At 42.2% G+C, this 24509-nt stretch overlaps 1 long non-coding RNA gene across 1 annotated transcript; it reads left to right on the top strand.

The window, feature by feature from the left end:
- Window positions 1-3889: 3889 nt before the first annotated feature.
- Window positions 3890-24308, top strand: LOC130283172 (uncharacterized). Its single transcript, XR_008846606.1, has 3 exons — window positions 3890-4023; window positions 19521-19693; window positions 24168-24308. It is a non-coding gene; the product is annotated as an uncharacterized LOC130283172 (long non-coding RNA).
- The last annotated feature ends 201 nt before the right edge of the window (window positions 24309-24509 follow it).

The following is a 24509-nucleotide window of genomic DNA, read 5'->3' as shown; positions in this document are numbered from 1 at the left end:
TTCTTTCTGGTTTTATGCTATACAAACACACTGCGTGCTTACAGCTTTTGCAAAACTACAGCTCTCAGCATGCCCACACATCCACTGAGTTGTAGTTTTGCAACAGCTGGAGGCATATGATTGGTAAAACGCAGAGATTTACAGCAGTGTTGCTGCAGGCTGTGTTCCTCCTACTGTTGCAAAACTACAACTCCCAGCATGCCCACACATCATTTGGCTGTGCAGGCATGCTGGGAGTTGTAGTTTTACAACAGCTGGAGACATATGATTGTAGTCCCCCTGTATTAGATACACACACACATTGACTTAATTTATAAATACACATGCACATTACCTAGACAACACAGATTTACAACATATATATATACACACACACACACACACACACACACACACACACACATATATATATATATATATATATATATATATATATATATATGCAGGGACACTTACTTTTTAAACAAAAAATCCTCTATTCGGTCCCCATCTTCAGTCACCAGCTTCTTTCATCATCTGCTCACAGGCAGCAGTGTACTCCCGCCCCTCCTCCCTTCTCCTCACACGAGGAGACTGAAGTTAACGCAGACATTGAGGGAGCCAATCACAGCAGCTTTAGATCTGCAGACCTGTCAATCATGAAGTGGGTCCATGATGTAGGTGATGACGAGTGGACACAGCCAGGCTGGTATGTATCCCAGGAAGCAGGGAATCAGTTGTTTGACTGGCTTTTTCTGTATGAAATACTGAATTTTTTTCAATAAAAGCAATTGCAAAACCATATATCAAAAGTTTTTATAGCTTTATATTTAAAGGGATAAGATGTATGATCGCAGGAATACTGCCACTGGGCCCCCCAGCAATCTCTGCTGTGGCACCCCAGTCATCCGGTACACAGAGCAAAGTTTGCTCAGTACCTGATGACTAGCAATGCGGCACTGGAGGCTCGTGATATAACTGCCACACCCCCCCTTGTGACGACCAACGCGCCCCTTCCCATAGACTTGCATTGAGGGGGCGTGGCTATGACATCACAAGCCTTCGGCACCGCAGCCGGCGTTCTAAACATGCGCCGGGTGCTTCAGGGAGATCGCGAGGATCATAACCCTTTAAGTTTTGCACCTAAAAATCCACATGATGGCTTATTTTTTGCACCACGAATTCTACTTTGTATTGACATCAGTCATTTTACCCAAATATCTACGGCGAAGCGGGGAAAAAATAACTGTGCGACAAAATTAAGGAAGCAACGCCATTTTGTAACTTTTGGGGGCTTCTGTTTCTATGCAGTAAATTTTTCGATAAAAAGGACACTTTATCCTGTTGGTCCATACGACTAAAATGATACCCTACTTATATAGGTTTGATTTTTGTCGTACTTTTGGAAAAAATCAAAACTACATGCAGGAAAATTAATACATTTAAAATTGTCATCTTCTGACCCCTATAACTTTTTATTTTTCCGTGTACAGGGCTATATGAGGGCTCATATTTTCTCCCTCCCACACATCAGCCACCCCACCTATTGCAGCACAGCTGAGCTCCCTTCCATGTGTGCTGTGCTTGAAAATACAATTTCCTGTAGCCCTTTGGAGAATGATCTCCCTCCCACCCAAAGGTCACTCCTCCAATTGAAGCCCAGATTTGCCCCCTTTCATCACCTGAAGAGTGATGTAATGTCTTGGGCTGCACTGCAACCTGGGAAAAGATGAGACAGTCATTTTGTATGCTGCTAAAAATAAACATAAAACACAGGTGCAGACACTATATTATGAACTATGAACTTTACAGCCCCTGTAGCACAGTTAAATGAAACAAAAATCCCGGAATACCCCTTTAACCTGAAAGCGCACAGTATTCTATGGTTAGCTAGAGAACTGGTGTCCTTTCTTGGTATACTTTAATGTTCTAGTGTCTGTATTTCTGTAGCCCAAATTAAACAATTAATATTTTATAGTGTAACATGAGAAACTAGATATGAAAAATGGTTTACTTTTAGACAAATATAGATTAGTGCTAGAAAGTTGCCCTTTAGGATTCCATCCTTGCGATTATGCAGCCCGGGTCGGCGAGTTGCTTGCATCTGGAATGGGTGGTGCTGGCTTGCCCTGTTATGGGAGCCGTATGATAAATTAAGCCTGTCACTCCGGAGGCATGCTGTTTTTTTATTTCCAATGAGTATAGTTTATAGACTTTTACTAATTAGCACATGAAACAATGTTTTCATAGAACTGTGCTTTTCATCATGCCCGTTTGCTAGAATGTAATACTTTGCACATATGCATTTATAATAATAAAAGGAATGTTAGAAAATGTGTGTGCATATGTGTTTACATATAGTCATAGTGGTATGTCTATTGCTAAAACAAACTTTTTAAAATGTTCTTTTTTATATGTAATGTTAAAAAAATATTACAGAGTTTAGCCACTCGATGGGAAAAATCTGCTAGTCCAATCAATCCAGCATTCTACAGCAAAATAAGTTTCACATACGTATGTACATCTATTTTATATGGCTAACCCCTTGAGGACACAGCTATTTTGGTCCTTAAGGACTCTGCAAGTTTTCTTTGGATTTTTCATTTCTGTGTTTCAAGGGCCTTAACTTTTGAATGTTTCTATTCATTTAGCCATATGAGGGCTTGTTTTTTGTGGGACATTTTTTAATGACACTATTTTAGGGTGCCTATAAATGCCATTCTTTTTTGTTGCAGAGGGAGGGTCTGCAATTTCACCATTAGATTTATTTTATATATTTTTTTACCATTTATTAACCAACAAAAATAATGCTATGCTTTATTTTATGGATTGTTTACATGGCTGTATTTGCCGCTAAGAGCTGCACTTGCTGTTAGGGTGTAAATGTAAACTTCACCATTCCTGGAGCTGATAATGGTTGCTAAACTTGTAAAATCACCTTTTGATTAATCAGCCAAGTGTCACAGAGGTGGATCCAAGCTGCTCAAGTGCCACAGCCTGGCACACCACCCAGCACCTCCTCCATTGATGTTCAAAGCCCTGTATGTACGTCAAGGAGCGTTCGGGAGGTGAAGGAATGTGAGGAGGTGTGTCAATATGTTGCACTTTGGCAGCTTGGCCCCGCCAAGAGGGGATTTTATACTTTTTGTTAACCACCATCAGCTCTAGGAAAGGTACAGTTTGCTTTTATGCTATCTAAAGCTTTTAGCAGCAAATACAGCTGACAGATTTAGCTGTATTTTAAAGGGGTACTCCACTGGAAAACATTTTCTTTTAAATCAACTGGTGCCAGAAAGTTAAACAGATTTGTAAATTACTTCTATTAAAAAATCCCAATCCTTTCAGTACTTATCAGCTGCTTTATACTACAGAGGAAGTTCTTTTCTTTTTGAATTTCCTTTCTGTCTGACAACACGCTCTGCTGACTCATCATAGCAAACCTCTCTTGCTCCGAACAGTTCCTGACATGGACAGAGGTGTCAGCAGAGAGTATGTTGTCAGACAGAAAGGAAATTCAAAAAGAAAAGAACTTCCTCGGTAGTATACATCATCTAAAAAGTACTGGAAGGATTGGGATTTTTTAATAGAAGTAATTTACAAATATGTTTAACTTTCTGGAGCCAGTTGATTTAAAAGAAAATGTTTTCCAGTGGAGTACCCCTTTAAAAAACATATTTTTGTATTGCCATATTTGCCATATTTAATGTTTGTGATATATGTAGTATACAGTATTGACATTGATGGGGAAAATCTGCAATAAATAGCATTTCCAAAATATAAATTGACTGCCTGATAATCTCTGTGCAGAAATAATAAAAATTTTCAAGATTTTTCTAGCAGCATGTGGATGAAATTTCTTCATATCTCATGCACATTTCTGTATTTTTATTTCTACAGATTATTCATGTAGAAAACATGCGGCCATACCCATACAGTCTTGTGCACCTGTGTCCGCTAGACATGGATTTGAAGCCTTTGGATGTATTCAAGAATGTGTCTATTTATTGACAGCAAGCAGAGATATTAAAAGGAAAGAACAAAAAGGTATATCCGATAGATGCAGTATGCAGTCTTTCACCATGTAGTATGTACTTTATAGCAAACACTGAGAAAATATTTATAGAAAATACCTAACCCCTTTGGCTACCACTATTTTTATAAATCAGTTATTAGGGTGCACTCTCCCTGCAGTGTATACATGCTAGGGAAAAAAACTATAACGCACCTTTATGGACAATGTACACTACTGTATTCCTCTACATCAGTGGTCTTCAACCTGCGGACCTCCAGATGTTGCAAAACTACAACTCCCAGCATTCCAGGACAGCCTTCAGCTGTCCGGGCATGCTGGGAGTTGTAGTTTTGAAACATCTGCAGGTCCTCAGGTTGAAGACCACTGCTCTACATCATAGGCATCTATCTGATTTATACAATGGGAAATCCTTCCAACTAGAGATGAGGAAGCTTTGCCTGGCAAACCAGGTATACTCCTGGTAAATATGATTTGCAGAACTAAGAACAGAAAGCTTTATCCCACATCCTCCCCAGAATGATTTTTTGCATCCTTTCCCAGCTGTAATGAATGACAACAGATCAAAATCCTAAAGAAAAACCTGCTGCAACATCAAGCTGCATAAATCATACATAAAACAGCTATGCCAGTTTCTTGGAAACTCACCTTCAGTCACCTTAAAGGGGTATTCCGGCGCTTAGACATCATATCCCCTATCCAAAGGATAGGGGATAAGATGCCTGATCGTGGGGGTCTTGCCGATGGGGACCCCCATGATCTTGCACGCTGCCCCCTGTTAAAATCAGACCCCGGAGCGTGTTCGCTCCAGGTCTGATTACTGTCGATCACAGGGCCGGAGCATTGTCACGTCACGGCTCCGCCCCCGTGTGACGTCACGCTCTGCCCCCTCAATGCAAGCCTATGGGAGGGGGTGTGACAGCTGTCACGCCCCCTCCCATAGACTTGCATTCAGGGGTGGGGCATGATGTCACACAGGGGCGGAGTCGTGACGTCACGGTCTCACGCCACCGTGGTCGGGAGACAAAGCCTCCAGCGTTTCCGGAAGCCGCAACAGGTGGGTCCTGCAGCCGAGATCCGGAGGGTCCCCAGTGGCGGGACCCCCGCAATCTGACATCTTATCCCCTATCCTTTGGATAGGGGATAAGAAGTCTAGGGGCGGAGTACCCCTTTAAAGTTTGAGCCTGGAGTGTCAAATAACTGTTCATCAACTATCCCCATGCAGAACATGAATATTTGTGGAAAAAGTATGGAGTATATGGCCATCATTTTGGTCCTGATTTTAGCCAATAGTGGGAGTGGGTCTAAAACAGAGAAAATGGTGTAAATATTTCCACTATAAAAATCCGGACCAAATATGGACCCAAATACAATGTGTAAACCCGGCCCAATAGGAAAAATGGGTTAAAAAGTTAAGTATTCGCATTTATGTTTAATTTTTAGTTATGAACACTTGTTAGAACTCCACTGCCTGCCGGATTACAAGCGACCACAGTCATCACATTCCCTCCCATAGACATTAATTGAAGGGGGCGTGATGACCACGGCTCCTGAAGCTTAGCAAACCTGGCGTTATGAACAAAAATATTCAGAATGCCAAGGTGAGAGATCACTGGGGGTCCCAGCAGGTGGACCCCCCGCAATCAGACAGCTTATCTCCTATGCTTTGGAGGGCCTTAAAGGGCGACGTACCCCTTTAATACTCGAGCTACACAGCGGTTTTTATCTCCATGTCTGTTTCTCTATGTTGCACTGTATAGATTGCGCCACACTAAGTCAAGAGGTTGCACTATGACACATCTCTAATGGATTTATTGGGACTGCTGAAATGTTATTGCTGACACTTTTGGGTTGCAGTGTGACAACAATTTTTTGGGCATGTGACTCTTGTCATGGCCAAAATAGCCATATTGCCTCAAAAGGATTTTCTGGTTTTAATAAAGCCAAGTCTTGTGCAGGTGACTATAGGTGTAGAAAGTATCCATTTATGTTGGCAGATGCCTTCTGGTGTTAAAATGGACAAGGATGTATCGGAAGATGCAATGGCTTTTTCCAGGCACTCCCTGGCTTCTCCCTTTTTGGGTGTAGTGTAAGCTTTTGTGTCTGTCAAGTAAACACACACTGCATGTCTGTCAAGTAAAGACACAATGCATTATAAAGTATTCCATTAATGCTACCATTTGGAAGTTGCAACAAGATTGATGTCCAAGAAAAGTGAAGGAGAAATAGCATTTGTATGAAAAACTAAAAAAAATATCCCTTTTTTGGAGATCATGAGTTGTGTATGTGTAGGCCTGGCTGGTAGTAACAGTAGCAAAGGTGGTGGAGTGGTGGTAGTATGGGGCGACAGGTCCCATACTGGGGAGGAGCTACAGGCCTCATACAGGGGAGTGGTTACAGGCCCCATACTTGGGAATGGTTACAGGCCCCATACTAGGGAATGGTTACAGGCCCCATACTAGGGAATGGTTACAGGCCCCATACTAGGGAATGGTTACAGGCCCCAAACTTGGGAATGGTTACAGGCCCCATACTAGGGAATGGTTACAGGCCCCAAACTTGGGAATGGTTACAGGCCCCATACTAGGGAATGGTTACAGGCCCCATACTTGGGAATGGTTACAGGCCCCATACTAGGGAATGGTTACAGGCCCCATACTAGGGAATGGTTACAGGCCCCATACTAGGGAATGTTTACAGGCCCCATACTAGGGAATGGTTACAGGCCCCATACTAGGGAATGGTTACAGGCCCCATACTAGGGAATGGTTACAGGCCCCATACTAGGGAATGGTTACAGGCCCCATACTAGGGAATGGTTACAGGCCCCATACTAGGGAATGGTTACAGGCCCCATACTAGGGAATGGTTACAGGCCCCATACTAGGGAATGGTTACAGGCCCCATACTAGGGAATGGTTACAGGCCCCATACTAGGGAATGGTTACAGGCCCCATACTAGGGAGTGGTTACAGGCCCCATACTTGGGAATGGTTACAGGCCCCATACTAGGGAATGGTTACAGGCCCCATACTAGGGAATGTTTACAGGCCCCATACTAGGGAATGTTTACAGGCCCCATACTAGGGAATGGTTACAGGCCCCATACTAGGGAATGGTTACAGGCCCCATACTAGGGAATGGTTACAGGCCCCATACTAGGGAATGGTTACAGGCCCCATACTAGGGAATGGTTACAGGCCCCATACTAGGGAATGGTTACAGGCCCCATACCAGGGAATGGTTACAGGCCCCATACCAGGGAATGGTTACAGGCCCCATACCAGGGAATGGTTACAGGCCCCATACTAGGGAATGGTTACAGGCCCCATACTAGGGAATGGTTACAGGCCCCATACTAGGGAATGGTTACAGGCCCCATACTAGGGAATGGTTACAGGCCCCATACTAGGGAATGTTTACAGGCCCCATACTAGGGAATGGTTACAGGCCCCATACTAGGGAATGGTTACAGGCCCCATACTAGGGAATGTTTACAGGCCCCATACTAGGGAATGGTTACAGGCCCCATACTAGGGAATGTTTACAGGCCCCATACTAGGGAATGGTTACAGGCCCCATACTAGGGAATGGTTACAGGCCCCATACTAGGGAATGGTTACAGGCCCCATACTAGGGAATGGTTACAGGCCCCATACTAGGGAGTGGCTACAGGCCCCATACTTGGGAATGGTTAAAGGCCCCATACTTGGGAATGGTTACAGGCCCCATACTAGGGAATGGTTACAGGCCCCATACTAGGGAATGGTTACAGGCCCCATACTAGGGAATGGTTACAGGCCCCATACTAGGGAATGGTTACAGGCCCCATACTAGGGAATGTTTACAGGCCCCATACTAGGGAATGGTTACAGGCCCCATACTAGGGAATGGTTACAGGCCCCATACTAGGGAATGTTTACAGGCCCCATACTAGGGAATGTTACAGGCCCCATAGTAGGGAATGGTTACAGGCCCCATACTAGGGAATGGTTACAGGCCCCATACTAGGGAGTGGCTACAGGCCCCATACTTGGGAATGGTTACAGGCCCCATACTTGGGAATGGTTACAGGCCCCATACTAGGGAATGGTTACAGGCCCCATACTAGGGAATGGTTACAGGCCCCATACTAGGGAATGGTTACAGGCCCCATACTAGGGAATGGTTACAGGCCCCATACTAGGGAATGGTTACAGGCCCCATACTAGGGAATGGTTACAGGCCCCATACTAGGGAATGGTTACAGGCCCCATACTAGGGAATGGTTACAGGCCCCATACTAGGGAATGGTTACAGGCCCCATACTAGGGAATGGTTACAGGCCCCATACTAGGGAGTGGTTACAGGCCCCATACTTGGGAATGGTTACAGGCCCCATACTAGGGAATGGTTACAGGCCCCATACTAGGGAATGTTTACAGGCCCCATACTAGGGAATGTTTACAGGCCCCATACTAGGGAATGGTTACAGGCCCCATACTAGGGAATGGTTACAGGCCCCATACTAGGGAATGGTTACAGGCCCCATACTAGGGAATGGTTACAGGCCCCATACTAGGGAATGGTTACAGGCCCCATACTAGGGAATGGTTACAGGCCCCATACCAGGGAATGGTTACAGGCCCCATACCAGGGAATGGTTACAGGCCCCATACCAGGGAATGGTTACAGGCCCCATACTAGGGAATGGTTACAGGCCCCATACTAGGGAATGGTTACAGGCCCCATACTAGGGAATGGTTACAGGCCCCATACTAGGGAATGGTTACAGGCCCCATACTAGGGAATGTTTACAGGCCCCATACTAGGGAATGGTTACAGGCCCCATACTAGGGAATGGTTACAGGCCCCATACTAGGGAATGTTTACAGGCCCCATACTAGGGAATGGTTACAGGCCCCATACTAGGGAATGTTTACAGGCCCCATACTAGGGAATGGTTACAGGCCCCATACTAGGGAATGGTTACAGGCCCCATACTAGGGAATGGTTACAGGCCCCATACTAGGGAATGGTTACAGGCCCCATACTAGGGAGTGGCTACAGGCCCCATACTTGGGAATGGTTAAAGGCCCCATACTTGGGAATGGTTACAGGCCCCATACTAGGGAATGGTTACAGGCCCCATACTAGGGAATGGTTACAGGCCCCATACTAGGGAATGGTTACAGGCCCCATACTAGGGAATGGTTACAGGCCCCATACTAGGGAATGTTTACAGGCCCCATACTAGGGAATGGTTACAGGCCCCATACTAGGGAATGGTTACAGGCCCCATACTAGGGAATGTTTACAGGCCCCATACTAGGGAATGTTACAGGCCCCATACTAGGGAATGGTTACAGGCCCCATACTAGGGAATGGTTACAGGCCCCATACTAGGGAGTGGCTACAGGCCCCATACTTGGGAATGGTTACAGGCCCCATACTTGGGAATGGTTACAGGCCCCATACTAGGGAATGGTTACAGGCCCCATACTAGGGAATGGTTACAGGCCCCATACTAGGGAATGGTTACAGGCCCCATACTAGGGAATGGTTACAGGCCCCATACTAGGGAATGGTTACAGGCCCCATACTAGGGAATGGTTACAGGCCCCATACTAGGGAATGGTTACAGGCCCCATACTAGGGAATGGTTACAGGCCCCATACTAGGGAATGGTTACAGGCCCCATACTAGGGAATGGTTACAGGCCCCATACTAGGGAATGGTTACATGCCCCATACTAGGGAATGGTTACAGGCCCCATACTAGGGAATGTTTACAGGCCCCATACTAGGGAATGGTTACATGCGCCATACTAGGGAATGGTTACATGCCCCATACTAGGGAATGTTTACAGGCCCCATACTAGGGAATGGTTACAGGCCCCATACTAGGGAATGGTTACAGGCCCCATACTAGGGAATGGTTACAGGCCCCATACTAGGGAATGGTTACAGGCCCCATACTAGGGAATGGTTACAGGCCCCATACTAGGGAATGGTTACAGGCCCCATACTAGGGAATGGTTACAGGCCCCATACTAGGGAATGGTTACAGGCCCCATACTAGGGAATGGTTACAGGCACCATACTAGGGAATGGTTACAGGCCCCCGACTAGGGAATGGTTACAGGCCCCCGACTAGGGAATGGTTACATGCGCCATACTAGGGAATGGTTACATGCCCCATACTAGGGAATGGTTACAGGTCCCATACTAGGGAATGGTTACAGGCCCCATACTAGGGAATGGTTACAGGCCCCATACTAGGGAATGGTTTCAGGTCCCATACTAGGGAGTGGTTACAGGCCCCATACTAGGGAATGGTTACAGGCCTCATACTAGGGAATGGTTACAGGCCCCATACTAGGGAATGTTTACAGGCCCCATACTAGGGACTAGTAACAGGTTCCATACTAGAGAGTGGTTACAGGTTCCATACTAGGGAGCTGCTACAGGCCCCATACAAGGAAGGGGCTACAGGTCCCATACTAGGGAGCATCTACAGGCCCCATACAAGGGAGTGCCTATGGGTCCCATACTAGAAAACAGCTACAGGCCCCATACAGGGGTGTGGCTATGGGTCCCATACTAGGAAGCAGCTACAGGCCCCATACAGGGGAGTGGCTATGGGTCCCTTACTAGGAAGCAGCTACAGGCCCCATACAGGGGGTGGCTATGAGTCTCATGCTAGAAAACAGCTACAAACCCCATACAGGGCAGTGGCTATGGGTCCCATACTAGAAAACAGCTACAAACCCCATACAGGGGAGTGGCTACAGGTCCAATACTAGGGAAAAGATGCAGTCCTAATACAAGGGAGTGGTTACAGGTCCCATACTAGGGAGCAGCTACAGGTCCCATACTAGGGAGCAACTACAGGCTCCATACAGAGGAATGGCTACAGGTCTCATACTGGTGAACTGTAGAAATACCTAGTGATGTCATACGGTGCTCCATACAAGACTTTTACTTTTATAGAACACTTTATTATGTCATGTGATAAAGCAACCCATAGAATCCAATCACAGGAATAGGAAGGTGAAATAGTGCTCTGTACATCTCAAATGTTGTGTGGTGTGGGGATGAATAAGGCCTTCAAGTCTACCTCCGACTATAAGCTTTACTTCCTTTTTAGTTTCAAAATCCTATGCTGGATGGTTCAATCCTAGCACTTGCTTAGTGACACTGTATCAAAAAGTTTGAGGCTTTAATATTCTGAGGGTCATATAAGTGTAATCCACTGAGGTATAAGTCCGGTCTATTGATAGAGCTTACACGGTACATGGTAATCTTTCCTATGTGAACATTTTCTTCTTGCAAAGTTTCCTGTAAGAAGATGCTGATGAAATCCATGGGAATTGAATGGAATTTAGCAACACTGCAGTTGCAAACATATTTCAGAAGAACCTGTGACATATTTATTTTGACGTGTTTATAGTAAGTGTATGTGTGTGTGTGTATGCAATTGATTGTATACACACACTTATATACACGCACATATACTGCATACACAAACATCTGTATATACACTCATTCCTACATATATCCAAAACATTACATTAGACACTTGTTTAGAAAGCTGGACTACCTAGGGTCTGTCTCCACTCCCTATAATAATGTTTTTTTGCCTTGGTAGTGCTTGATCGGTAGAAAAACATTTCTTTAAAAAGCCTTGTCCTGTAGGTTCATTAATCATTTGAGCGCTGAGAGCAAGCTAGGCTTGGCTTGTAGGACTGCACAGTTTCCTGCCAAAGATGTGGTGTAAGGGTGGGGGAGGAAAACAAAAAGGGGATCCAAAACTGGTAGAGCTTGTCAACTGGGCATTAGTTTCTAGTCAAAATATACAGTGAGAGTTCTTAAAATTCCTTCATTCTAAATGGCCATGGCCTATGCACCCACAAGTCGTTTTCTCTTTCCTGTGCATCCATGTCTTTATGCTGTGGGAGTTAATGATTTTTTTCCTGATATACCTTACAGTCAGATAGTAGATGTTTATTTGAACTCAACAGTCAGTTTGTTTTTTGTTGTTTTTTTTACACTTTTATCATTCTTATTATTTTAGCCTTCTACATATATATCCATCACAACACTGGTTGTACAGACATTTTAGATATAGCTTATTAGCTTACTACATTGCCAGCAAACCCACTTACATTACACATAAAATATAGTGAATATTCGGAGAGGAAAAAGTCCTGTTTTTTTTTTTCTCTTGTTGACTTACAATACGTTCCTCTTACTTGACAGAAAGACAAGAAGTGTTCTGTAATGTTGCATAGATTTATTTTTTTTCATCCGTCAAATGTTTTCTGAAAGGTTCTTGGCTTCCTGAAAAGCATATGTTGCTTGCAGTGGTCCCAGCATATGCAGCCTCACCAATCCTAGATGAACATGCAGTGAGATTATGGAAAAAATATTCCAGGATCGTATGTCATCGCCCGCTGGTTCTTAAAGCTGGGGTTGTGACCTCCCCAGAGGGGGTTGCAATATCCAAGTTGGGTGGTCCCCAAGTCTCTGTTTTTAATTAGTGAGCCCCTATTTCCAATGCAGCTAATATGTAAAGAGTTACAGTGAGTAGAATGGCCTACGTTCAGCTAAAAATGTTTACAAACATTGAACAATATGACGTGGTTTTTTTAGCTAAAGAAAAATATGGCATGGAAACTTTTAGATTTGTTTATTAGCTTCATGTATTTGACAGCTTAATCCAATGTACATGCAGATGAAGGTGCTTTCATTTCAATTATTACACTCTTGTATATAACTGGATGTACTTTTCATATTAGCTCCATATGTTTTTTTTATTGACTATATTTTTCTGTGTTCATCACAACTATAATAACTAACTGCACTGTGGGTGTTATTGTGGTTGTTTGTATTCAGCTATGTACTTAGCATAGCTATAAAGATAAATGATGAATATCTAGCAGCCTGCATCCACCACTAGAGGGAGCTTAGGAGTTAACTGCAAACAGTATTACTGTAGAATTATGTGTAATGTAATACTGGTATGCAGTAACCTCAGAAACTCCCCTAGTGATGATAACAGGCAACCAAAATTGAGTTCTGGCCCCTATAAGATATCTTAAGAAATAGTGTTCACAGAGAGGCATTTACGTTAAGCTACTAAAATATTCACTCCTCCTTATTTTAATCTTGCATGAGGTGTACTACTGGGCAAAAGATAATATATATATTAATATTTATATAAAGACAAGTATTAGACATTCCGATACTATGTATATATATATATATATATATATATATATATATATATACACACACACACTGCTCAAAAAATAAAGGTAACACTTAAACAACACAATGTAACTCCAAGTCAATCACACTTCTGTGAAATCACACTGTCCACTCAGGAAGCAACACTGATTGACAATCAATTTCACATGCTGTTGTGCAAATGGAACAGATAACAGGTGGAAATTATAGGCAATTATCAAAACACCCCCAATAAAGGAGTGATTCTGCAGGTGGTGACCAAAGACCACTTCTCAGATCCTATGCTTCCTGGCTGATGTTTTGGTCACTTTTGAATGCTGGCGGTGCTTTCACTCTAGTGGTAGCATGAGACGGAGTCTACAACCCACACAAGTGGCTCAGGTATTGCATCTCATCCTGATAATGATCTGTGGCAAGAAGGTTTGCTGTGTCTGTCAGCGTAGTGTCTAGAGCATGGAGGCAGTACCAGGAGACAGGCCAGTACATCAGGAGACATGGAGGAGGGCAACAACCCAACAGCAGGACCACTGTCAGAGCATGGCAAAATGACCTCCAGCAGGCCACAAATGTGCATGTGTCCACTCTAATGGTCAGACTCCATGAGGTTGGTATGAGAGCCCGATGTCCACAGGTGGCAGTTGTGCTTACAACCCAATGCTGTGCAGAATGTTTGACATTTGCCAGAGAACACCAAGATTGGCAAATTTGCCGCTGGCGCCCTGTGCTCTTCACAGATGAAAGCAGGTTCACACTGAGCACATTTGACAGACGTGACAGTCTGGAGACGCCGTGGAGAACGTTGTGCTGCTGCAACATCCTCCAGCATGACCAGTTTGGTGGTGGATCAGAAATGGTGTGGGGTGGCATTTCTTTGGGGGACTGCACAGCCCTCCATGTGCTTGCCAGAGGTAGCCTGACTGCCATTAGGTACCGAGATGAGATCCTCAGACCCCTTGTGAGACCATATGCTGGTGTGGTTGGCCCTGGGTTCCTCCTAATGCAAGACAATGCTAGACCTCATGTGGCTGGAGTGTGTCAGCAGTTCCTGCAAGAGGAAGGCATTGATGCTATGGACTGGCCTGTCTGTTCCCTAGACCTGAATCCGATTGAGCACATCTGGGACATCATGTCTCGCTCCATCCACCAACGCCATGTTGCACCACTGACTGTCCAGGAGTTGGTGGATGCTTTAGTCCAGGTCTGGAAGGACATCCCTCCGGAGACCTTCCGCCACCTCATCAGGAGCATGCCCAGGTGTTGTAGGGAGGTCATACGGGCACGTGGAGGCCACACACACTACTGAGCCTAATTTTGACTTGTTTTAAGGACATTACATCATAGTTGGATCAGCCTGTAGTGTGGTTTTCCACTTTGATTTTGAGTGTGACTCCATATCCAGACCTCCATGGGTTGATAAATTTGATTTCCGTTGATAATTGTTGTGTGATTTTGTTGTCAGCACATTCAACTATCTAAAGACGAAAGTATTTCATACGATTAGTTCATTCATTCAGATCTAGAATGTGTTTTCTTAGTGTTCCCTTAATTTTTTTGAACAATATATATATATATATATATATATATATATATATATATATATAAATTTCCTTTCTAAACTTAGCATGTTTTAGTAATTTTTTAAGGTATACCCCAGGACTTACATTTAAAACAGTATGCTTGGGATTTATTAAAACTAATGCAAAAGAAAAGTTAAAAAAAGTTAACCATAGCAAGCAGATTGTGTGAGAATGCACAACTGAGCACATTCCTATGGTGGACTGTGAATCAGAGATTTGTTTTTACAAATTCCTCACACCCTGATAACTCAATTTTTGAAGTAGACTTTTTTCCTCATTCTTTATAGTGACATTAGAAGAGTTGTCTGCATTGGAAAACTTTACATTCTTTACTGTAAGAGCATTGAGTCTATGAAGCTCTCTGCCACATGATGTTGTGATGTCTAACTCAAGTTCAAGGGGGGCTAAATGTTCTTCTAGAAAAGTATAAAATTATAGGTTTTGGACTAGATACTAGATTTATGGTGTTACAACCAGATCCAGGTATTTATTCTGATGCCATATTGGAGTCAGGAAGGAATTTTTCCTCAGTCATGGGGCATTTGGCATCAGCCTCATGGGGTTTTTTTTTTTTTGGCTTCCTCTGGATCAACACAGTAGGGTTTTAGGTGGACTCTTTTTTCAACCTTATAAACTATGTTACTATAATAAGCTGACCATACTCAGAGGCGTAACTTGTAGCTTGTGGGCCCCAATGCAAAATCTTTAACAAGGCCCTGAATCTTCATTGTGTCATTTATAATACTGGTGTCTTTTTATGGGGCAAAGGTGCCTTGGGACCCTGCTATCCCTGCACCCCCTATAGTCTTCCTTCTGGGACCGCCTGTGATCAGCTGTCATTTTTGAGTGTTTAGTTTCCCTTTAGTGCCTGCACAGGGCAAATTAGTTCCTGTGGCCTCTCCTGACATGTCTTAGTAAATAATACATTGTTCCATTCCTCTATTATTTCTTCCAGAAATAAGTTTATGAATGTATGTTATTTATGAATAAATTGACAGCTGGGTGGGTGTAACTAAGCACTCTGACACTGTCCAATCAGTGCTGACTATTTAGAAGCCCACCAATTTACCAAAGGGAATGGTAACACCCAGTTTATTCATACATTTCATGATAGAAGAACAGAGGAACAGCACAATGAAGGGTTCTTAGATAAGGCAATACAAGTATTTACTAAAACAACTATGTAATACTCAGGAGAGTATTACATTGTGCCATTTATATCAATGGGTTTTCTTTGTAATGCTGGACAGAACAGGCCCTCGGAGCAAGATGTACTCTTTGTAATCGCTTTCCATTCTGGCCAAGAGATAAGAATTCTGAGGATCCCTTTACTAACTCAGTATTTATAATAAATTAATATCAAATGGGTTTTCTAGTTTCCATAACCTTGTAAAGATCTAGTTTATGGTAAAATGATAGGTATGTGAGAATTGTTATTATGCACAAAACCATAACATTTTATGAAGAATATACTGTATCCCTTAATAAGTACCAGGAGAGATGGAATAGCTGAGCAAGCACATTGAGCTGTTTCTGAGGCTTACATTTATTTCTGTGAAGACTCATGACAAATGGTTTGCCTTATCTGTGGCCAAGAATTGGGGTTCATGGTCAGTTGTTCTCTGCACTTGTTATATCCTATCGTATTGACCAGTCACTAAAGTAATAAAGGGCATTTTGCAACCACTCTTAATGGTAACTCTCAACATGGTATTCTACATGGTATTTCAAAATAATGGACCCAATTTCAAAGCAGTATAGTAAACAGGGGCAACATGTTACAGTTACACAAAAATGTCTAGTGTAATGAGTTAAGTTTTATTATCATTTTATAAATGCTTTATGTGCCCTCTTATACACTGAATATATCCACACTTACCATAGAAACAACATCGCCAGTGAACCATTGTCCCTATTAGTATTCAATCTCCTCTCTATTAGGCTGCATTCACACCTCGTTTTTACATTACGCGTGCCGGATCCGGCTGAAAGAGGGGTAAACCGGGCTCTCCTGTACCCCAGCCGGACCAGCACTGAAATCCATTTACTTTAGTGAGCCGGACGGAGTCAAACGGTGAATCCAGTCGGCTCATTTTTTACCTGTATCCGTTTTTGTGACCAGACCTAAAATCGTAGTATACTACAGTTTTTGGTCCGGTCAGAAAACCAAATGTTCTCCCTTTTAATCCTTCTGAATCCATCTACTGCATTTAAAAGAGATCACCCCCTGCTCCTACATATTCTCCGATCCTTTGGCCTAAATTACATTTATCTATAGCAGGTTCGGTTTAGGACTAGATTCAGTCCTATTTTCTTTATGCATGCTCCTAGTTGGGCACAGTTTCAACATATTTGGTTTCAGTACCATATTTACGTTGATGATGACACCTAGCTGTATACCTACACCTTGTTTGCTTATTTTTTAACCCCTTAAGGACACAGCAGGTTGTCACCTTGAGGGCATTCAATTTTCATTTTTACATTTTCCCCCCTCGGCTTCATAGAGACAAAACACCATCTTGCTTTAATTTTTAAGTTTTAAGAAGTTCACTTTTTCTGTAAAATTTAAACAGTATCTTTATTCTGTGGGTCCATACGATTAAAGTAATACCCATGTTTACATGCTTTTCTATTTTTTGTACATATATATGTTATACAGGGCGGTATGAGGGCTCATTTTTTTTTGTGCTGTGATCTGTAGTTTTTAATCGGTATCACATTCATTTTGTGTTTACACTGTATACCTTACGAGACCAATAATGTTATATTTTAATCCACGTGTTGATACCAAATATGTACATTTTTTAGCATTTTTTTGTTATTAGTAAAATGGGAGGGGCTTGTGTACATTTTTTTAAAACCTTTTAGATTGCATTTAATGTTCAGATCTATGCTCTTGTACAGCAGTTGATCAGTAATATGCATTACTAATGCATGACTGCATTAACAGAGCAACAATCCAGGTCCACAGGGGTACAGGGGGGGGGGGGGCTCTGGATGACATTTCAACTCATCACCCCAACCAAATGATCACTGATGTCCGCCGTTAGCTGTGAGTACCCTGTACTTACCGTCTATTTAGCAATTACAGCTCCTGCACTCCCTTCATCGAATCGAAACACCGCAGGACATAAATATACATCAAGATGTGCTAGGTACCATGCAGCCATGATGTACATTTATGTCCTGTGTCCTCCAGAGGTTAACATTGCTAATTTTGTATGATTGATCCTCAAAAGTCACATAAATTAAAATTGTTGGTTCTATAATTACTATTCGGAAAAAAAATAAGATGACACCAATGGGTGGGAATGTTCATGCAATTTTTCATTTTTTATTTATTTTTTTCATTTCTCCTTCTTGCCTGCCAGGAGCCATAACCTTTTATTTTTCCATCAATATAGCCATATGAGGATTGTACTTTGTGGGTCCAATTGCACTTTTTAATGACGCCCCTCATTTTACAATAAAATGTAGTGTGAAAGTAATTGTACAAATTTTTTTTAAGGTTTTTTTTTTTTATATGTACAATATTTTCTGTGCAGTAAAAATTACATGTTAACTTTAATTTGAGGGCCAGGAAAATTATATTGATAACCAATTTATATTACTTTTGTTATGTTTTACAACTTGCTTTGCATCACCATATTCTGACACCTATCACTTTTTATTTTTCCATCTACAGAGATGTGTTTTAAATTGTCTGTGTAAAAGCTCCTATAACCTTCTTTAAACCTCCTTATAGCTTACTTTCTTTTACATTTTGAAAAAAAGGCAAGGCCATACTTCCACATGTTTCCATTGATCCGTTGCTTTTAAGTAAAACTTAGAATACTAGTATTACGCTCCCATACTTCCACCATCAGAATAGATCCCTGGATCAACCTTCTGTCCCTATAGATCTAGAATCCATAACCTGTAATGTTCTTATTCTCCAAAAATGCATCCAGACCCCTTTTAAATTCTTTTACAACGTTCACCATGACCACCTCCTCAGGCTGAGAGTTCCATAGTCTCACTGCTCTTACAGTAAAGAACCCCCGTCTGTGGTTGTGTAGAAACCTTCTTTCCTCTAGACGTAGAGGATGCCCCCCTGTTATTGATACAGTCCTAGGTATACCGTATTTTTCACCCTATAGGACGCACCGGCGTATAAGACGCACCCAATTTATAGGTGCTAAATCTAAAAAAATAAAGATTCTGAACCCAACAGTGGTCTTCAACCTGCGGACCTCCAGATGTGGCAAAACTACAACTGCCAGCATGCCCGGACAGCCAATGGCGCAGGGGATTCCGGCACGTAGAAGCCACCGAGGAGGCAGGTAAGGTCCCTCCCGGTGTCCTGTAAGCTGTACGGTTCACCGCGGCGGTCCCGAACAGCCCGACTGAGCAGCTGGGTTAGTGTTATTTTCGCTTCAGACGCGGCGGTCAGCTTTGATCGCCACGTTAAGGGTTAATACAGGCCATCACCGCGATCGGTGATGGCCTGTATTAGCGGCGGGTCCCGGCCATTGATGGCCGCAGGTATTCGCCGTATAAGACACACCAACTTTTCCCCCCAGTTTTGGGGAAGAGAAAGTGCGTCTTATACGGCGAAAAATACGATAAATAGATCATGGGAGAGATCTCTGTACGGTCCCCTGATATATTTATACATAGTTATTAGGTCTCCCCTAAGCCTTCTTTTTTCTAAACCACGCATAGGGATCGTCATCGTCAAGGCAACGTCACTAGTCCGGGGCAGGCCCGGAGCGCAGAGAAGAGGGCCCCCCCCCCGGTGAAAATGGACAGCCCGCATTGGCTAATCCTCCCCACCGGACGGTCCCTGCAGCATAGATGGCCCGGACCAGCTCACCCTTCCTTCCCACCGAGGGGAGGTGAGTAGAAAACTAAAAGGGGGGGTCTGGATGATGACAAATGCCGCAGTGGTCTTCAACCTGCCGATCTCCAGAGGTTTCAAAACTACAACTCCCAGCATGCCCGGACAGCCGATGCTGAAAAAAAATATTGCCCTACAAAATTGCATTATTTTTTCCCCCCACGTATAATTTTTTTTTTATGGCTTCATAATACATACATTTTACATGGTAAAATGAAGGATGCCAATAGAAAGTACAACTTGTTCTACAAAAAAAAATCATCACAATAATCTGGATATTAGCAGGTGAGGAAGAAGAAAAGGTAACCGAAAAATTCTAAATTGTTCAGGGGGTAAAATCAATAAATATTCACCTGCCTGATTCACCCCCACTGCTGTTACTCACCTCTTCCTAGTGACCTGATGACATGCAGGAAATGCCCATTTAGCCAATCATTAGCTAAAGTCGGTCACCCTGATTCCCTATGCAAAAATAGAATTGTGCCTCAACTGAATCAGAAGCTGCTGCAAAATGCATTAGTTGTCATCAGGCTTTTACATATTTTTCGAAACTCTGCAGCCTCCTGTTAATTCAATGGGAGGCTACTGCTCAGTTCACATAGTTTAATTTCCTTCACTGGGGTTCCGCAGAGGACCTGCATTCTACCAGAATCCGCAAGTAAAGTCCCATGAACCAATTCCATGCAAAATAAATGCTAATTTATATGTCGCGGATCCACTGAGGAACTTCAGCGAGATCCTCACCCTAAGGCCAGTTTCACATGGCAGAATTTATGAACTGAATTCTGCGTGAAAATTCTGCATGGATTTATAGCCAATACATCTCAATGAAGTTCCTTCAGCAGAATCCCTTTGAAGTGTTTTGGCTATAAATTCATGCAAAATTTTCATGCAGAATTCAGTGCAGTAATTCTGCCATGTGAACCTGGCCTAAATCCGCCCATAAACATACACTAACGCTATGTTCACATGGCAGAATTTCTGTACGGAATTCTGCATGAAAATTCTGCAGAAATTGATTGCCCATTCACTTCAATGGAATTCCTGCAGCAGAAATTCTGCTGCGTGAATGGGACAGCTGAATCCCATTGAAATGTTTTGGCTATAAATTCCTGCAGAATTTTCATGCGGAATTCCATGCAGAAATTCTGTGTGAACATAGCCTAATAGTTAGCCACACTTTAGCATTTTCTTATAGTGCATGCATCCGGTGGAAAAGGTTCTCCACAATGATGTTTAATTAGACTTCTCTGCAGCTTACACATACGACAATACACTACAAGTTGCTTGATTCCTTTCAGTTTCAATCCTGACAACTGTCCTCATGTTGGCTGATCCTCCAGCCTTTTCTCATGTAAATGTACAAGATAAAAGTGTTAGTGTCATTAAAATGAACTTGTGACTCGTTGTCCAGATGCAGCAGCGGGCTTCACTACCTGCTATAAGTCACTTTTGCAGCAGGTCTCTGGACTGTGACTTGATGTGATCAAAACTTTTGACATGTCTGGACTAACGCTTTAAGGCTGTTTTCACACAAATGTGTTTTGCATTTATATTACATCTGTTTTAAGCAGATCATAATACAGAGCTAATGATAATCTATGGGGTTACTCACATGGGCGCATAAATTACACACATCTTAAGAACGCAGCATGTGCTAATTTCAGATGTTGTTTTGATCAATTAAAGGGGTACTCCATTGCCTCAGTGTTTGTAACATTTTGTTCCGAACGCTGGGTGCGGACTGCAGAGGTCGCTTCATGCCACGCCCCCTCAATGCAAGTCTATGGGAGGGGCGTGGCAGCTGCCCATAGACTTGCATTGAGGGGGCGTGGTGTGACATCACGAGGGGGCGTGGTTGTGATGTCATAACCCCCGCACCCATGGTTTGGAACAAAATGTTTATTACGCTGGGCCAATGGAGTACCCCTTTAAAACACCTATTGAGATTTATGGAGAGGGAATAAAATACCAATGCATACATATCTCATCAGGATGTTCATCTATTATGCAAGTATAATTACATTTTCTGTCCAGCACATAAATATTAATTGTACAGGAAGATAGGTGAAATGCTCATGACATACTGATGATATGTTATCTGTAATATGTATTTCAGATCCGTTTTACAGACTTATTTGTAGCATCCCTCGTACTTAGACTGAACGGAATTAAGCAGCTTGCAGTATATTGTAATACATAAGAGCTACAGAAAGAAAATGTGGAAAACTTTTATTCCACATAATGCATACAATGCACTAAAATATGCAAAGTTGTCCATAGTTGTTAAGCCAATAGCTGCTGAGAAGGAAATGATGTCATTTTGGAAACTTAGAAAAAGAAGCCATTCTATTAAAGGAGTATTCTCGAGTTAAAAACAACTGGCTCCAGAAAATTACTTCTATTAAAAAATCTTAATCCTACCAGTACTTATCAGCTTCTGAAGTTAAAGGGGTACTCCGGTGAAAATCTTTTTTTTTTCTTTTAAATCAACTGGTGGCAGAAAGTTCAACATATTTGTAAATTACTTCTATTAAAAAATCTTAATCCTTCCAGTACTTATTAGCTGCTGAATGCTACAGAGGAAATTCCTTTCTTTTTAGAACACTGATGACATCACGAGCACAGTGCTCTCTGCTGACATCTCTGTCCATTTTAGCAACCATGCATAGCAGATGTATGCTAAGGGCAGCATGGTGGCTCAGTGGTTAGCACTGCTGCCTTGCAGTGCTGGGGACTTGGGTTCAAATCCCACTAAGGACAACAATAAATAAAGCGTTATTATTATAATAACGTCAGCAGAGAGAATGGTGCTCGTGATGTCATCAGAGAGCATTCCAAAAAGAAAAGAATTTCCTCTGTGGTATTCAGCAGCTAATATGTACAGGAAGGATTAAGATTTTTTAATAGTAAGTAATTTAGAAATATGTTTAACTTTCTGCCACCAGTTGATTTAAAAGAAAAAAGGTTTTCACCGGAGTACCCCTTTAAGTTGTTGTTTTCTGTCTGACAACAGTGCTCTCTGCTGACACCTCTGTCTGTCTGAGGAACTGCCAGAGTAGGAGCGAATCTCCATAGAAAACCTCTCCTGCTCTGGACAGTTCTTGCGACAGACAAAGGTGTCAGCAGAGAGCACTGTAGTCAGACAGAAAAGAACAACTCCACTTCAGCAGCTGATCAGTACTGGAAGTAATTTACAAATCTGTTTAACTTTCATGAGCCAGTTGATATGAAAAAAAAAATGTTTGTTTTTGGACTGGAATACCCCTTTAAGTATCTGTAGTGTGCAGAGGACCTTTAAATCTTGCATGTCAATTTTATTTATTATGAAATCTCCCCTGGAGTTTCACTTGAAACATTTTTTTTTCTTCTATATATATATATATATATATATATATATATATATATAAAAAAAGCAAAATCATCGGTAGTTGCAGTATATTACAAGATACTGCAACTACCGATGATTTTGCTTTTTGCATCACTGGACTAATACGGCTACTCCTAACTACGGTAATATATATATATATATATATATATATATATATATGTATACATACATATATATGCATTAGATGTTAAAATTCTATTGTTCTGGTGGGTTGTGACTTGTTGTGACTAGGTATGTCAGGTCATAATGTGTTATTCTGTAGTTTGTTCCTTGTCTATGCACTCCTAGGGTGACCATACGTTGTCTGATTCTGTAGTCACTTATTTATTAATAAAGTAGCTATAGCTTATTATAAAGACCCATTCTAGTAAAAGTTTTAGTAAATTTACGACCTCTGACCTCTGTTACCCCCCCATGATCTCCAGAGCGTCATGCAGGAGTTCGCGGGGAAGTCCCAGCGGTTGGACCCCCTGCAATGAGACAGTTATTCCCTATCCTTTAGATAGGGGATAGATTTTCCTAAACTGAAGTTCCTCTTTAAAGGGGTTATCCAGGGGGGAAAAAAAATTATATATCAACTGGCTCCAGAAAGTTAAACAGATTTGTAAATTACTTCTATTAAAAAATCTTAATCCTTTCAGTACTTATGAGCTTCTGAAGTTAAGGTTGTTCTTTTCTGTGCTCTCTGATGACACGTGTCCCGGGAACCGCCCAGTTTAGAAGCAAATCCCCATAGCAAACCTCTTCTAAACTGGGCGGTTCCCGAGACAGGTGTCATCAGAGATCACTTAGACAGAAAATAACAACCTTAACTTCAGAAGCTCATAAGTACTGAAAGGATTAAGATTTTTTAATAGAAGAAATTTACAAATCTGTTTAACTTTCTGGAGCCAGTTGATATATTAAAAAAAAAGTTTTTTCCTGGATAACCCCTTTAAAGGAGTTATCCAGGGAGCTTGAAATACCACACGCAAAATGATGACAAGAGGGGTGTTGTTTCTGAATCAAAGCAGCTATGTTTTTATCATCTTTAATGGCCCCTTTAATCTTTACATGCCAATTCTGTCCTATGTATTTCCAGTACAGGTGACCGCTGGTGAAATTTACCAACAATTGATAGATTGAAAATCGTATAGCATATATTTCAGGTAGGTGCTGTATGTGGATATTTGTTTATACTGTTGTCAACTTATATTAAAAACTGGGAAAATATTTTTTTCTACACTTTTGATCACTGTTTTGTATCTATTAAATGTAATATTGGTCTAAGGCCTAGTGCTACAATGCAGCAGCACAGGGATGGTGCAGATTGTGTCCGATGGAAAATATGTGTAGTTACTGGAGTTGACATGAGGGTAAACAAACTGGGGAAGAACACGCTACCTGAACAAATGTGCTCTGTCCCACTGTGATATGGAGCTTT

This window comes from Hyla sarda, chromosome 1 (genome assembly GCF_029499605.1).
Source record: "Hyla sarda isolate aHylSar1 chromosome 1, aHylSar1.hap1, whole genome shotgun sequence".
NCBI lineage: Eukaryota > Metazoa > Chordata > Amphibia > Anura > Hylidae > Hyla > Hyla sarda.
The sequence above is the reverse complement of the archived record's forward strand: the minus strand, read 5'-3'. Positions and strand labels throughout refer to the sequence as shown.